This window comes from Sturnira hondurensis, unplaced genomic scaffold (genome assembly GCF_014824575.4).
Source record: "Sturnira hondurensis isolate 20B ecotype Veracruz unplaced genomic scaffold, ASM1482457v3 Scaffold0013299, whole genome shotgun sequence".
Lineage (NCBI taxonomy): Eukaryota > Metazoa > Chordata > Mammalia > Chiroptera > Phyllostomidae > Sturnira > Sturnira hondurensis.
In genome coordinates, this window is record NW_028085930.1 from 1085472 (window position 1) to 1098632 (window position 13161).

The following is a 13161-nucleotide window of genomic DNA, read 5'->3' on the forward strand; positions in this document are numbered from 1 at the left end:
CAGTCCCATGTGCGATGTGTTAGGAATTTGGATAGTTGGTTCAGTTTCTTGATGAGCAAGTCATAGCAATAATAAAATCGGTCAGCTTTTCTGAGCTACAGTCTCAAAACAAAGCCGCCGACAGCACCTTCAAAGTCACAAAGCCACCGCATTCTCATTTACATGCTACTCTGTCAATTAATGTTATGTGCAGATTAAGTGGGACCTAAAGCTGCGGATAAGCACGCATCTCTCCATTCTGGCCTCTCCCTCACTTCAGTTACCGACCTGAATTCATTGCTTCCCATCCATTCCAGGGGTTCTTCCTCACCCCCGAATCAGCCACTCCCCACCAGGACAGGAAGGCAGCCAGACACGACCCTGCACAGCCCCCCTTAGGAGAGGGGTCCGTGATGCCGGCTAGCATGGCTAGGTCCTTGTGAAGTTCTAGTCATAATGCAACCAGACATTTCAGATGCTTTGATGCATCTGAGTTAGCGACCATTTCATCTTTAAAAATTTCTCCTAGGGCAAAAAAAAGGCAAGAGTTCGTTCCCAAGGGCCCACGCCTGTCACCCGAAGAAGCCACTCGTGAGAGCCTTCACTGCAGCAAGTCTGCCACCAGCAAGCTGTACCCTGGTGTCCTGCAGCCTGGGCCACGCTTTAGGGAAACCGATGGCAGTGAGCAAAGGCACCTACCTAACGGGCTGCATTTCATTTTGCGAACTCTTGCTGTTACGGTGCCGTTGGTGGAAAAGGCGGCATTGCTTAATTCTTCCCTGCCTCTGTGGCTCGAGCACTTTGGTAATTTAAACATGCTTCTTTTCTTCATCTAGAGAAGTAAAAATAATGATAATAGAAAATGGGTAATTTGCAGCTACAATGCCTGGCTGATAATCAAAAACTTGTAAATGGAAACATGAGCATTTGTTTCTCACTTCTTGAAATTAGAATGCAATAGAAAGTAGCTGTGGCCTCAAAGAGAGGGCATTATGGAAGGGGAAGGCAGGCTTAGTTGTTTGTTGGAGACCTGCCTGCTAATGAGGCTTTTAGGTTGCCCGTGTCTTGGGAACAGTGAATAAACTGGTCCTGAGCCCACGGGTGTTGCTCATCTGTTCTCGAGACCTTTGGGTAATTGCATGTGGATTGATCACTCCACTGCCTAAACCTATGCAGGGTCTCACTCGCCACCACCATCAGGATCAAGTTCAGCCTTAACATGGAACACAAGACCCTTGATGACCCTGGAGAACCTTGTTATCCCCCACAACCTTGGCTATTCTCTGGACCCTCCTGTAGCCCTGACATGCCCATGGCCTTCCATGTGCCCAGGCTTTGCGAATGCTGTTTTCTCTTCCCAACTCACTCACTGCCTAACTCCTATTCATCCTTCAACACCCAAAACTTATGTTACTTCCTCCTGGAATCCTTTCCATACCCCTTTGGGCAGCCTACCTGGGCTGGGGGTCCTCCTTGACGTACTCAGGCTGTTCTCATTTACATCAGTTCTTGTGACACTGGGCTGTGGACATAGGTTAGCTCCGCTGCTTCCCCCCGGCACAGACAGGTGAGCGCTCCAGGCAGGAAGTGGCTGACACTTCTGTCTCCCTGGTTCCTGGCCTGCTACTGTCTGACACTTAGCAGGTGCTGATTGACTTTTTTTAAGTCCTCACCCAAGGATACATTTTTATTGATTTTAGAAAGAGGGGAAGGGTGAGAGAAAAACACCATCAATGTGAGAGAGAAATATCCATCGGTTGCGTTCTGTATGTGCCTCAATCAGGGATCGAACCCACAGCCTAGGTATGTGCCCTGACTGTGGGGGATGCTGCTGTAACCAGCTGAGCCACCCTGCCAGGGCACCGAAGGGATTATTAATGGCAGTGAAGGTGTGTGGCACAATTTTAAAATTTGTCTTTAAAACACAGTCATCAGTCATTGACAAAATAAATTTCATAATACATTCCCCAGCCAGTTGGGCTGTTTGGATCCTCTGTGTCCATGTTCATTTTTGTGATGAACTGAGGGGCGGATCGTGAGGTAGGCCTGCCCAGTTCTCAAGTGGAAAGCGAAAAACTGACCTGAGATTTCACGGTTTTGCTTCTGTCTTAACTTCTGTGTGCCCCTGTACCGTACTCAGGACAACGATGTGTTTGCTGCTTTGCATCTTAGTTTTGTGGTATTACTGAAAGTACTGAGGGGCACACAAATGCTCTCAGCCTTACAAGGTGGTCAGTGTTGTTCCTGAAGTGTGTGCGAGCCTAGAGAGCAGGTTTACCTCTGTTCTCTCGCTCTGTAACCCAGTTGCCAGTTCTCTTGGCCGGCTGGTGAATGGGCGCATCTGCCAGTCACTGGGCTTCTCGTGAATCAGTAGGGATGCAAGGTTTACGTTTAAATCATCGCCTTGGTTTGAGGTTGGCTTTAGTTTCTTCTCAGGTTAGCTTGCTGAGGGCTCACATAACAGTTAATCGGGTNTGTGTTTGCTGCTTTGCATCTTAGTTTTGTGGTATTACTGAAAGTACTGAGGGGCACACAAATGCTCTCAGCCTTACAAGGTGGTCAGTGTTGTTCCCGAAGTGTGTGCGAGCCTAGTGAGCAGGTTTACCTCTGTTCTCTCGCTCTGTAACCCAGTTGCCAGTTCTCTTGGCCGGCTGGTGAACGGGCGCATCTGCCAGTCACTGGGCTTCTCATGAATCAGTAGGGATGCAAGGTTTACGTTTAAATCATCGCCTTGGTTTGAGGTTGGCTTTAGTTTCTTCTCAGGTTAGCTTGCTGAGGGCTCACATAACAGTTAATCGGGTGCTTCTCATACCCTGAGCCATGGGAGGAAGGGAGGGAGTTGGGACTCCTGCCCAACAGGTCTCACCTATGAGACACTCACAGGGAGTGGGGACATTCCAGAGCCATCCTCCACCTGGGGCTCTGCCATCATGGGACTCTGTGTGCTGCTTTACAGCTCCTGGGACTGAGGGACAGAGAGGAGAAGAGTCTGAGTCAGGAGGTAGCAGGGAGCACTGGTCAGAAGGCACTGTGTACCCCAGATCTCTTAGCTTGTCTCTTACCATCCTGACCTGTGAACCATGAAGCTGGACCAGAGAGTGTCTCTGCTCCTTTGCACCTGGTTCTGAAATGCTCTCGTGCACAGGGTCTGAGTTAGAACATGTGGCTGACTATGTGACTGGGCCAGGAGTGATTCCAAGTGGGGGGAAGAGGGGGGTATCTCAGGAAGCTGTATTTGCTAGAGGAGTAGCTGGAATCGGGGTAGGGTGGGTCTGTGGGAGGCTTGTTTCTCCATCCAGCCTGCATTTCCTAAGCCCAGATTATGTTCCAGTCCTGTGCTAGGCACAGAGGTCACAAAGGCTGTGAACCGAGCCAGACTTTTCTGGTCTAGAGCCCATAATCTGGTGGGGGAGACAGGCCACACGGAATGTAGTCCGCCTGCTGTTCCCCTCCCCCAGGCCTGGGCTGAGCTCTCTGCCCCAGTTCTGCCCCCACCTCGTGCACTCAGCACTCACAGTCAGTTGTGTTGGTTTCCAGTTTGATGCCAGGTGTACTTGTTCATGAACCACATAACTTTATTAACTCTTCCACAAACGGGTGGCTTATGGGTATAAAAGGAAAGAGTAGGGGTTTTACGAGAAACAAGTGAGTACTTTGAAAAGACACAAAAAAGTAGGAGAGGTTGCCCTTCGCCCCATGGGGTGCTGGCGAGGAACTAGGCCGTAAAAGATGACGGTGGTGGAGGCAGGGGAATCAGCCGGTCGAAACAGATGCAGCCCTCGTGTTGCTTCTTGTGCATCTCTAAGCATCCTCTCCACCCAGACAAAACTAGAACGAGGAATGTCGCTGACAGATGGGGTTTCTTCCAATACCTGCTCCAAACACGAAGCCTTGGCCCTGCATCAAATCACCTACTTGTGTGGGTTCTGTTTAAAACTAGAATTCACTTAGACATTTTTTGAGTGAGTCCCTGACTTAACCTTTAGTTTCTGCTTCACCAGCTAGCCAGGGGTGGGTAAGAGGGCTCCTTCGACTGCTGGATGCCAAGTGTCCGCCGGGGTGGGGCTGGGGACCAACTGCTAAGAGCTGAGACTTATGGAATCAGTAGAACCACATCACAGGTCCCCTGCCTGCCTTGTCAGCAAGCTTGGGCTCCAGCCTGAGGACAGAGCGGAGCAGGAGAGGAGCGAGTTCAAGAGAGTCTGATCAGGGAGTGGGAGCAGGACAGGCCATGCAGCAGCCCCATAGCTATGAGGAAGGCCAGTGGCCCAGCGTTAGAGAGCGGTTGGAGGGGAAGGGAGAGGTCTAGGAAGTGGAGTGTGGAGGGGTCGGTGATGGATAAACTGAGAGTGGGTGGTGTGGGAGGATAAGAGAGGGGGCCAGATTCACCCCCTCACAACTGACTGGATGGCAGTGCTTCTGTTTGTGGGTAAAGTAGGGAAATGGGGCGTCCCAGGTGGACAAAGGAGCTCCAAGGAAGGGAGGGAAGCAAGTGGCTCCGGGCCAGATGCCTGCATCATTTGTTTCGCAAGCAATTATTAAACACCATCTGTGTACCAGGTTGAAGGCCAGGGATGCTAAGAATCAGTATGTCGGTCTCAGACACAGAGGAAGAAGGGCCAACCTGGGAGCACAGTGGGGCACGGGGTTTCCACCCTGTGGTGCCATCCACCCGGCTGATAATGTAGGATGAGAAGCCACTCTTGTGGAGACGCTGTGCCCTGGCAGGCTGTGGCGAATGGGGAGGTACCAACATTCCAGGCCCTGGACAGAGCCCAGAGGCTCTTCTTAGGAAGTAGAGGCAGGGAAGGCAGTGGAGGCAGATGTCAGGCCAAAAGGACGGTTTTCGCAGAGGTGTGGACATAGAAGGAGGAGGGCTTGGGGTCTCACATGCAGCCTTGTCTTACTGCACAGGGTTCTAATTGAGGAAAATGGTAACTGAGAAACCACTGATAAGTGATCTATTTGATTGCTCAGAAGATAATAGCTTCAACTGGAATGAACATTTTATAGTTTTCTATTTTTTAATTAAATATTTTTTTAATTATGAAGATTTTACCAGCATCACTCTGGCATTATTCGATGACATGTTGTAAGGTTTTTGCATTAGATTTAAAAAAAATCTCTGAGTCTCATTTTACTTTTAGAATGACCTCTTAGAAACCTTTTAATCTAAGCATAAGTATTTTTATAAAGTGAAGTAGACACAGAAAATGACAGAAGAAGGTGACATTTATGAAGCACTGATTCCTTAAACTGGAATATCTGGCATATTTTTCTCCCTGTATCCATTCCTTCCTCTCACATTTTAACTCCATTGTTTTAATAAAATAGGCCTAAGGTGCTTATCATGACACCCATTTTGCACTTCAAAATTTTTAAATCCTCTTTTGAGTGAATGTGCATCTCCCTGGTTAAGCATATCAAGCTCAAGTTTTTCTTTTTTCGCACTTGCTTTCGACTCGTAGAGCTTCATCCAAAGCTATTTGCTCTTCCAGCGCAGAGCTGCACTTGGCCGTGCGGTGATCCCCAGCCTCTCCCCAGGGAGGGGCGCGAGGGCAGTTGCTGTGCCCTCTATCCCCTCTCCTAGGAGAAGAAGCTGGGGGGCATCTCTTTGCTTTTGCTTTCAAAATTAAAGCGAATTTAGTTTAGTTTCGAGAATTTTGCAGTTCCACTTAAACAGTATGCTGTTGGGGACCTGAGAAGCCAGGCTCTGAAGGCCCCAAGCATGTGCTTACAGGCCTGTGCGGAAAGTGACCGCGCCAATAAGTCTAGCACCCATCTGATATCGTATATAGTTATCATAATAGTATTGACTTTATTCCTTATGCTGCACTTTACATCCTGTGACTATGTAGTAACTGTTTAGTAACACAAATTTGTACTTCTTAATCTCTTTTCCCTTAAACCCATCCCCACTTTCATTTGAAAACCATCAACTGTTCTCTGTATCTATGAATTTGTTTCTGTTTTGTTTGTTCACTTTATTTTAATTTTTAAATTTTTGTTGTTGTTCAAGTGCAGTTGTCTCCATTTTCCCTCCCCCCTCCCCTGACCCTACCCATCCCCACCTCCCACCCTCGATCCTACCCCACTTTGGCTTTGTCCATGTGACCTTTATACATGTTTGTTGATGACCCTTCCTCTTTTTCCCCCGTTATCCCTTTATGAAATAGCAACAGTACCCCCAAAATGGTTATTAGTGATATTGCCCCTCTTACACGCCAGCTCTACAGTTTACCCTTGACTCATGTGCTAGGAGCCATGTACCCTCATTTCTGGGCTTCCTTGCGTTTTGTGGGCACCCACAGTTGATTGGATTATGGCTATTAACTCATGTGGCTCTTGCCCCAGCCGTGGACTGCCTCCTGGCTGAAGTGCCGGTGAACCTCCCTGTGACCTCACACCTGGTTTGAGCACCATCTGGCTCAGGGCAGACCGCAGGGTGCAAGAGTGCCCCCGAGGCACGGTGCCCGCCCAGCATCACAGCCAGCCCGGGCTCTCTGGGCTCTAGGTGAGGACCCAAATCAACCTTTTCCTTTCAGGCCTGAAGGTGAACACTGGATGCAGGTCAAGGAGTGGGCCCCAGATATACCATCAGTCCGTGCATGGAAGATTCCTGAACCCCTGGGGAAGGCAGCAGGGTCGGTGGCAGTTGGAGAAACCCTTGCCTGGAACAGCAGAGGAGAAATGGCTGGCATGGGAGTGCTGAACCATGGCTGTGGAAGCTTTGGGAGACCATTAGTGGATAGTCGAGGTGGCAGATGAAATTAAAGAGGCCGTTTGCACCTTTGCCCAGGACGCTGAGGCCAAGACCCTGGCGTTCATGCTGTCCTCAGACTTGCCAGCGCCCCACACAGGCAGCCTGCACTGTGCCACACAGCGGGCTGCCCCAATGCCAGCAGCTGCTTCTGGGCTGCGCCCCTTGGTTCTCAAGCCTTTAGTCTCCTCACTGACAGAAACGCAGTTCCAGGCCACTGACAGTGGGTCAGTGGTGTCATGTTCACATAAAGTGCCACACTGTATTAGCTTCCTCTCTCTCTGAACATCCTGGGTGTAGACTTCCTCCTCCCAGAATAACCCCTGACTTGTGAATCATCTGGCATGAACGTATGTGGGATTATTGGTAGAGTTATTCATCTATTTTGCTTTTTATTTTCCCCTTCAGATTACTTAGAAATGCACTTTCCCCAGCTAAGACCTACTACAAAAACTGCTTTGCAAAAACCGGGATTTTTTCTATAGAGCTTAGAGATAAAAATTATATAGCAGGAGCCGTTACATACTTTCTAACTCAGGAATTTTCATGTTACAAATATTTTATGCTCTGCAGGTCTTTAAATACAGCATTATCATTTATGTCAAAATTCTTCACACAAACTGGCCTGAATGAGTCTCCTACGTTCTCAACAAATTCTTACAAAAATCATAGTTAAGGTTTCGTGACAACTCCATACTCTTATTTTCCAAAGTGTTTTTTCCAGCAGTAGAAATGCCCATGTTGGACTAAATTAAAAAGTTATTTTGAATAATCACTTCTAAGGTATCGAAATGAGGAAAATTTTATATTTTTAGGCAAAAGACAATGCAGTGTCTTTTTATGGTTATTTTTTGGATCCTACTATTGGAAAGAAATCAGATATTCTTCTTTGTAAGTGAAGTTATGACATCTTCCCTGAAGGGTTTTAGAAATAAGATAAATAATTCTCCCCTGGAATGATGTCCGTGGCTTCTGGCTCAAGGACAGGAAACAGAGTGGAGGGTCACTCTGGGTTCTTTCTAACCTTATGTTTCTCGGCATGTATTACCTGTGCAAAAGTGATCTGCATTTGTTCCGGGTGATGGTCTCATTAGGCCCGAGGATGAGGGTTTGTGTCCTGATGAGTCCCTTGGGTAAAACGGAAGAATCTCTTTAACCAAAGAACTTGGTCTGCAAGGCGGTGTCACTGTGTGATAGAAGTCTCAGCCTAGGCTCTGATTCTAGCTGCAACCTTCCTGTGTGTCCTCGGATGAGCAGCTTCACCTCTCTGGTTCTCCGTTTCCTCAACTGTTATTTGGGGGGAGGAGCTTGGACCAGAAGTTAAAGTTCTGCAGATGAGAGCACTGAACCAACAGGGTTCAATGCTTTGATTAAACTTAAGCCTTCTTGATACAGGAGTCCTTCGGCTTAAGGAAAAAATTCAGTTCCCAATCTTTGTTTTTATGACAATTTCCTTAAAATATAGGAGATAAAATAAAAGTCTTTCCTGGAATTTGTAATAAGGGACCATAAAATGTCATGACTTTTAAAGATTTGCAGCAGAGCTTGGAGAAATATACTCTAAAAAAGAAGCACTTCAGATTACATAGGGGAGAGAGAGGAGATTGGTTCCTTTTATTCCATAAAAAGCAGTAATTTCGCTAAGAGCCATCACTTAAACAGTGTTTGTCGAGACCTGTTGCCTTCAAAGCAATGCGTTCACGCAGCACGTGTCTGAGATGGAAGTGACTCACACCCCGCTTTTGTCCAAAAGGAAATCGTGTTCCCAGTTTGTTGTCCAGAAGTCCCATCTTTGCTTTCAGGTCCCAAGACATAGTCCCATTCATCTTTCAGTGCCTGTGAACTGAACAGCGTAAGGTCAGCGCGTGTTTCTCCTGGCTGCAACAACATCTTTTTGGTATACAGCTGATCAGCCTGGCTGTCCATTAATCCAAAACTGTGTTTCCACGGGACAAGTAACTGGGGACTCTTCTCATCCAACAGCCCTGCCTTCTGATGTGCTGGGGCATAGCTGGGGTGTTCTGGGCTGTACTCCAAGGAGGGAGGCTGGAAGTGTTATTTTCCAAGGCATGGGCCTCCTGTCTTGCCGGGCAGCTCGCCAACACTAGGAGGGTTATGTTCAGTGGTGAGCACAGGGACTGTCTGCTCTGCTGGTGAGAAAACCACCCTTCCAGGGGGCAAACCTTTATAAACATCCTCATGCAGAATTTCTCAGGAGAAAGTATTCCGAGAAGATTCCTCTTGGCTTTGGTGTAAACCGCCGAGTTAGGGAATAGTGACCTTGCCCCACTCCTGTGGGAGAGACGAGACACACTTGCCTGGGACTTGGGTTTACTGACTGTTTTGGGGGTCCCCCCCCCAAAATGGCAGCACCATTAGAGAAATTGGTGTAAAAAGACCAAGGTTTTTGCCTGTAGTCCTCTGACATCAGCTGGCTCACAGGCAAGCTCAGGAGGCCACAGCCAATTTCTAAGGGACTCCTGTTGCACAGTCCTGCATCAGGCACACAGTTCCTGAGGGTCTCCTCTGTTTGCCAGACACCTTACTGGACAAGGTTCTCATAGCGTGTCTTTATTGCATGTTCATCTTTTCCTTCTTAAAACTGCAAGGGAGAGTCCACACTTAGGGGAAAAGTGTATTTGTGTAGAGTAAGGAGTTCAAGCCTGCCCATCCCTGTCCCCTCAGCAGCCCTCTCCTTTCCTCAGAGGCAATGGCTTACCGTTCCGTGCGCCCCTGTCCAACAGGCTTGTGCACATACGCGGGTGTGGATGTGATATATTGTTTCAGTGCAGGACAACAACATAGGTAGCTTTTTTAACCATGATGAGATAATAACTATAATACTGCCAGCCATTTGCTTTTTGCAACCCAGCAGTTACTCATTCATAACCCTGATGTCAGTATATGTGATAATACATTACTTACTAATAGCTGTGTAGTATTATGTAGGATTTAACCATTCCTCTGTTGGTGCTAGACATTTGGGTCTCTGAATTTTTCACTATTACAAAAAAAAAACCCTTCAGAAAACAGCCTGGTACCATATGCTTGTAGGCACCTGGCCATATGTGTTAATAATTACACAGCACTTGTTTAAAGATGTGATCTCCCAACACACACAGCCTTGTGCGGCCCTGTCTGAGCTATGGGGTTAACTTAAGGAAAGTTTCTTATCTATTCAGATGTGTGTTTTAAGAACTAGCCATGTTTTCTTCATGTACTCAGCCTCCTGCTTCACGGGGGACATTGCTCAGAGCTGTCCCCAAGGACTCGGGAGTTTGGCAGCCTGCTTTCCTTAACCAGTGCTTCATGGGCCTGACTGTCCTGCATGCAGTCATCTCAGGTCCCACTTGCTGGAGGCAGGAAGTTGAATTCTGCTAAAGCCATCAAAAGGACTGTCGAGTGTTTGGGATGGATTTTTGTATAAACTGATGGCCTCCCCTCCAGCACATCTGCGGGTGTGTTAGTTTCCTAGGGCAGTTGTAACAAATTACCACAAACTTAGTGGTCATTTAAAACAACGGGAATGTAATCTCTCGGAGCTCTGAAAGCCAACAGACTGAAATGGGTCTCACTGGGCCGGAATCAAGCAGGGCTGCCTTCCCTTTGGAGGCTCCGAGAAGGATTTGTTTCTTGCCTCTTTCAGCTGCTGGTAGCTGCTGGTGTTCCTTGGCGCATCGCCCCATCAGTCCAATCTTCGAAGGCAGCCTTTCCAAAGTTCTCCCTGTTCCATGGTTCTGTGGCCTTCGTGTGTGTGTCTAAGTCTAATCTTCCTCCCCCTTCCCCTCGTAAGGATGCACGGGATTGCTTTCAGGGCCCTTGGATAATCCAGGATAGTCTCCTCATCTCAAGATTCTTAGTTGAATCACATCTGCAAAGACCCTTTTTCCAAATTAGGTACCATCTGCAGGTTCCAGGAATGAGAACTTGATATATTTGGGGAACATCATTGAACTGACTTCAGTGAGATTTCCCAAACTCTTTTCCAATATACTTTAACTTAGAGCTGGGGTACACTTAGTATTTCCTTTGTGCTTTTTGGAAGAATATATTTTCATTCATAAGAATAGCAGAAATAAAGGCTACTTTCCTCTGTGTATTCAAAAATGGACTAGAAAATCAAGGTCAGACAGCAAATCTCTTGTTGATGAGCTTCTTAAACTGGAGACTGCACGGCATGAGCCACATGTACAACTGCTACAGTTAAATTATAAACATGCCCATCTTGCCTTTTAAATTTGGAAATATTTAGCTAGTGTGTTTGCATGCCCCAGCTAGCAGAAAGTTGAGAAGCCATCTGTTCTACCTTCCCTCCTGCGGATCAAACCATGAAATTTATTCTAGATATAGATACAACTGTTCTCCTGTTAAAAACAATGAAGGGTGTTGGCAACATTGGGGGCATAAGGCCAGGAGACACACATACCTACCTCTCAGGTGGTTGGCAGCATCACAATGACAAGGATGAGGCCCGTGAGCACACATCTAGCTGACAGTGTGTGTCTGCTCCTTCAGCCGCTCCAGTCCTCCCTGTGAAAGGCCTGTTACAGTTTTGGATGTGGCCCTGCCCTTGCCGTGTGAGTGCTAATGTCTCATACTCCCATTTCCCAATTTCACAGCAGACCTGCGTGCTCATAAATTAAACTGCATCGCTCAGCATTATTCTGTGCATTCCAGGATTTAGTTCAAAATGGCCCAACTATTGCCTATTTCAGCAGAACTCCCTTTGGCCACCGCCTGTTAATATATTGTAGAGATATTAGGGCAGCGATTTAAAAATGCAGAGCAGGCAGGTAGACCACATACTCCCTGCACAGGAGGCAGATGGGAGTGGCTGGGGGTTGAGCACCTGGACTTGTGGCTTCTTGTTTCAGACACCGGGTGGGGCATGGGTGGACCTGCCCCACCAGAAACAGAAGAGGTCAGTGCCTGCCAGTCTGTCTTCTCACAAAGGATCTTGAATGTGAATGGCTAGAGTTGAAAAAAAAACCCGACAAGTCTGTTGAAAAAAGTAAAATAGAGAAATCTCTGACTATGGCTGTTTTTTTCACTTCCTAAGCCAGTGAAGGGAGTTAAAAATGTGACAAAATACCCGCCCCCCCCCGCCCCCACTTAACTAGCCTGCCAAGAGTAAATGAAATAGGGTGATGCTTTGCTCCCAAAGACAGTAGACTAAACACTGTTACTTATATAATCATAATAATGCATGCACATGTTTTTTTAAAAGTTCAACTAATTCTGAAGGGCTTTTAATAAAAAGTTACAGCTTCATCCCTACCCCCTTGCCTACCTTCCAAAAGTAGCCTTTTTCATCTTATTTTGGAGGTTAGATGCACAACTCTAAATTGTATCCTAATAAGATAGCCATTGAGTCCCATTTTGAAAGATTGATTTAACTCATTTGTTCTCTGCACTCTATTCTTCTTCCTTCCTCTCATTTTTGATGGTTCTGTTATTTTATTTTTTATTGGTTACCTTTTTACTTTAAATAATATGCTTTTATTTCTTGAATCACAGAGGGTGAATTGCTTATTCAATATCCATTTCCCATTCTTTCTTAAAAACAGAGCCACTTTTGTTGAAAGCAGCAATGTGTCATTTTAAAAAACTATATTTCTTAGTTTTCTTTGTGATAGAGACAGTCATGTCACTGTATTTCTGGCCAGTGAGGGGCAAGGAAGTTGTGTGGGGCTTCAGGAAAGCCCTCTATAAGGGGTCTGATTCCCTCTTACTCCTTACCTGGTATACAGATACAGCCGCTAGAGCAGCAGCAGCCATATTGTGACCAAGAGTCAACCTGGAGAGCAAATGAATGGTGTGTTCTAAGAATGACATCGAATTCTGGAGGAATCCTTGAATATTGGTGATATCAGAGCTGTCTCACTATGCCTGAACTGCCTACCTTCCAGCTTCATTTTATGTGAGAAAAGGTAATACCGTGTCTTTAATGTACTATTTTCCCCATATCTGTTACTCGCAACCAGATTTCTTCCGTGTTCATAAACTGTAATTAGCATCTAGACTCTTCATGAGGTAAGAAAAAAATATTGATGCCTCTCCCCTCCTTTCCATCATTCTTTCTCCAACCACTTCCCTTCTGGTAGCTGTATTCTTACATTGCCAATATTTTCTTTTATTCTGTCTTCGCAGTTAAGCATTCTGCACCTTTTACTAGATTGACTATAAAGTTTGAACATCATTAAGTGGTATTAAATCATTTTGATCACGTAAATGTTCCCTCCAGTGTCTAGTAGCCCTGGCCCACTCAAAGGGCAATTCCTAATGTCAAAGTCAAATGAATTTTCTCATATTCCATCAAGGGCTTCAAGTTAAGTCACTCTTTAATTTACATTATTTTCTGACCATGTTATAGATTTTTTTCGGTTATAGCAGAAAGAGGAGTTTTCCCTGTAACCTCAGTT

The 13161-nt window shown here is 46.4% G+C and overlaps 1 protein-coding gene across 5 annotated transcripts in view; it reads left to right on the forward strand.

Moving 5' to 3' along the window:
- NMNAT3 (nicotinamide nucleotide adenylyltransferase 3) overlaps positions 1-13161 on the forward strand; it is a 97401-nt gene that overhangs the window by 16703 nt on the left and 67537 nt on the right. The window contains exon 1 of one of the 5 annotated variants that reach the window (XM_037061178.1): positions 12538-12669. The exons of the other annotated variants lie outside the window; for them this stretch is intronic. The gene's annotated coding sequence lies outside the window, so the exon portion shown is untranslated. Of the gene's footprint in view, positions 1-12537; positions 12670-13161 lie in introns of those variants that run through there. 5 annotated transcript variants of the gene reach the window in all.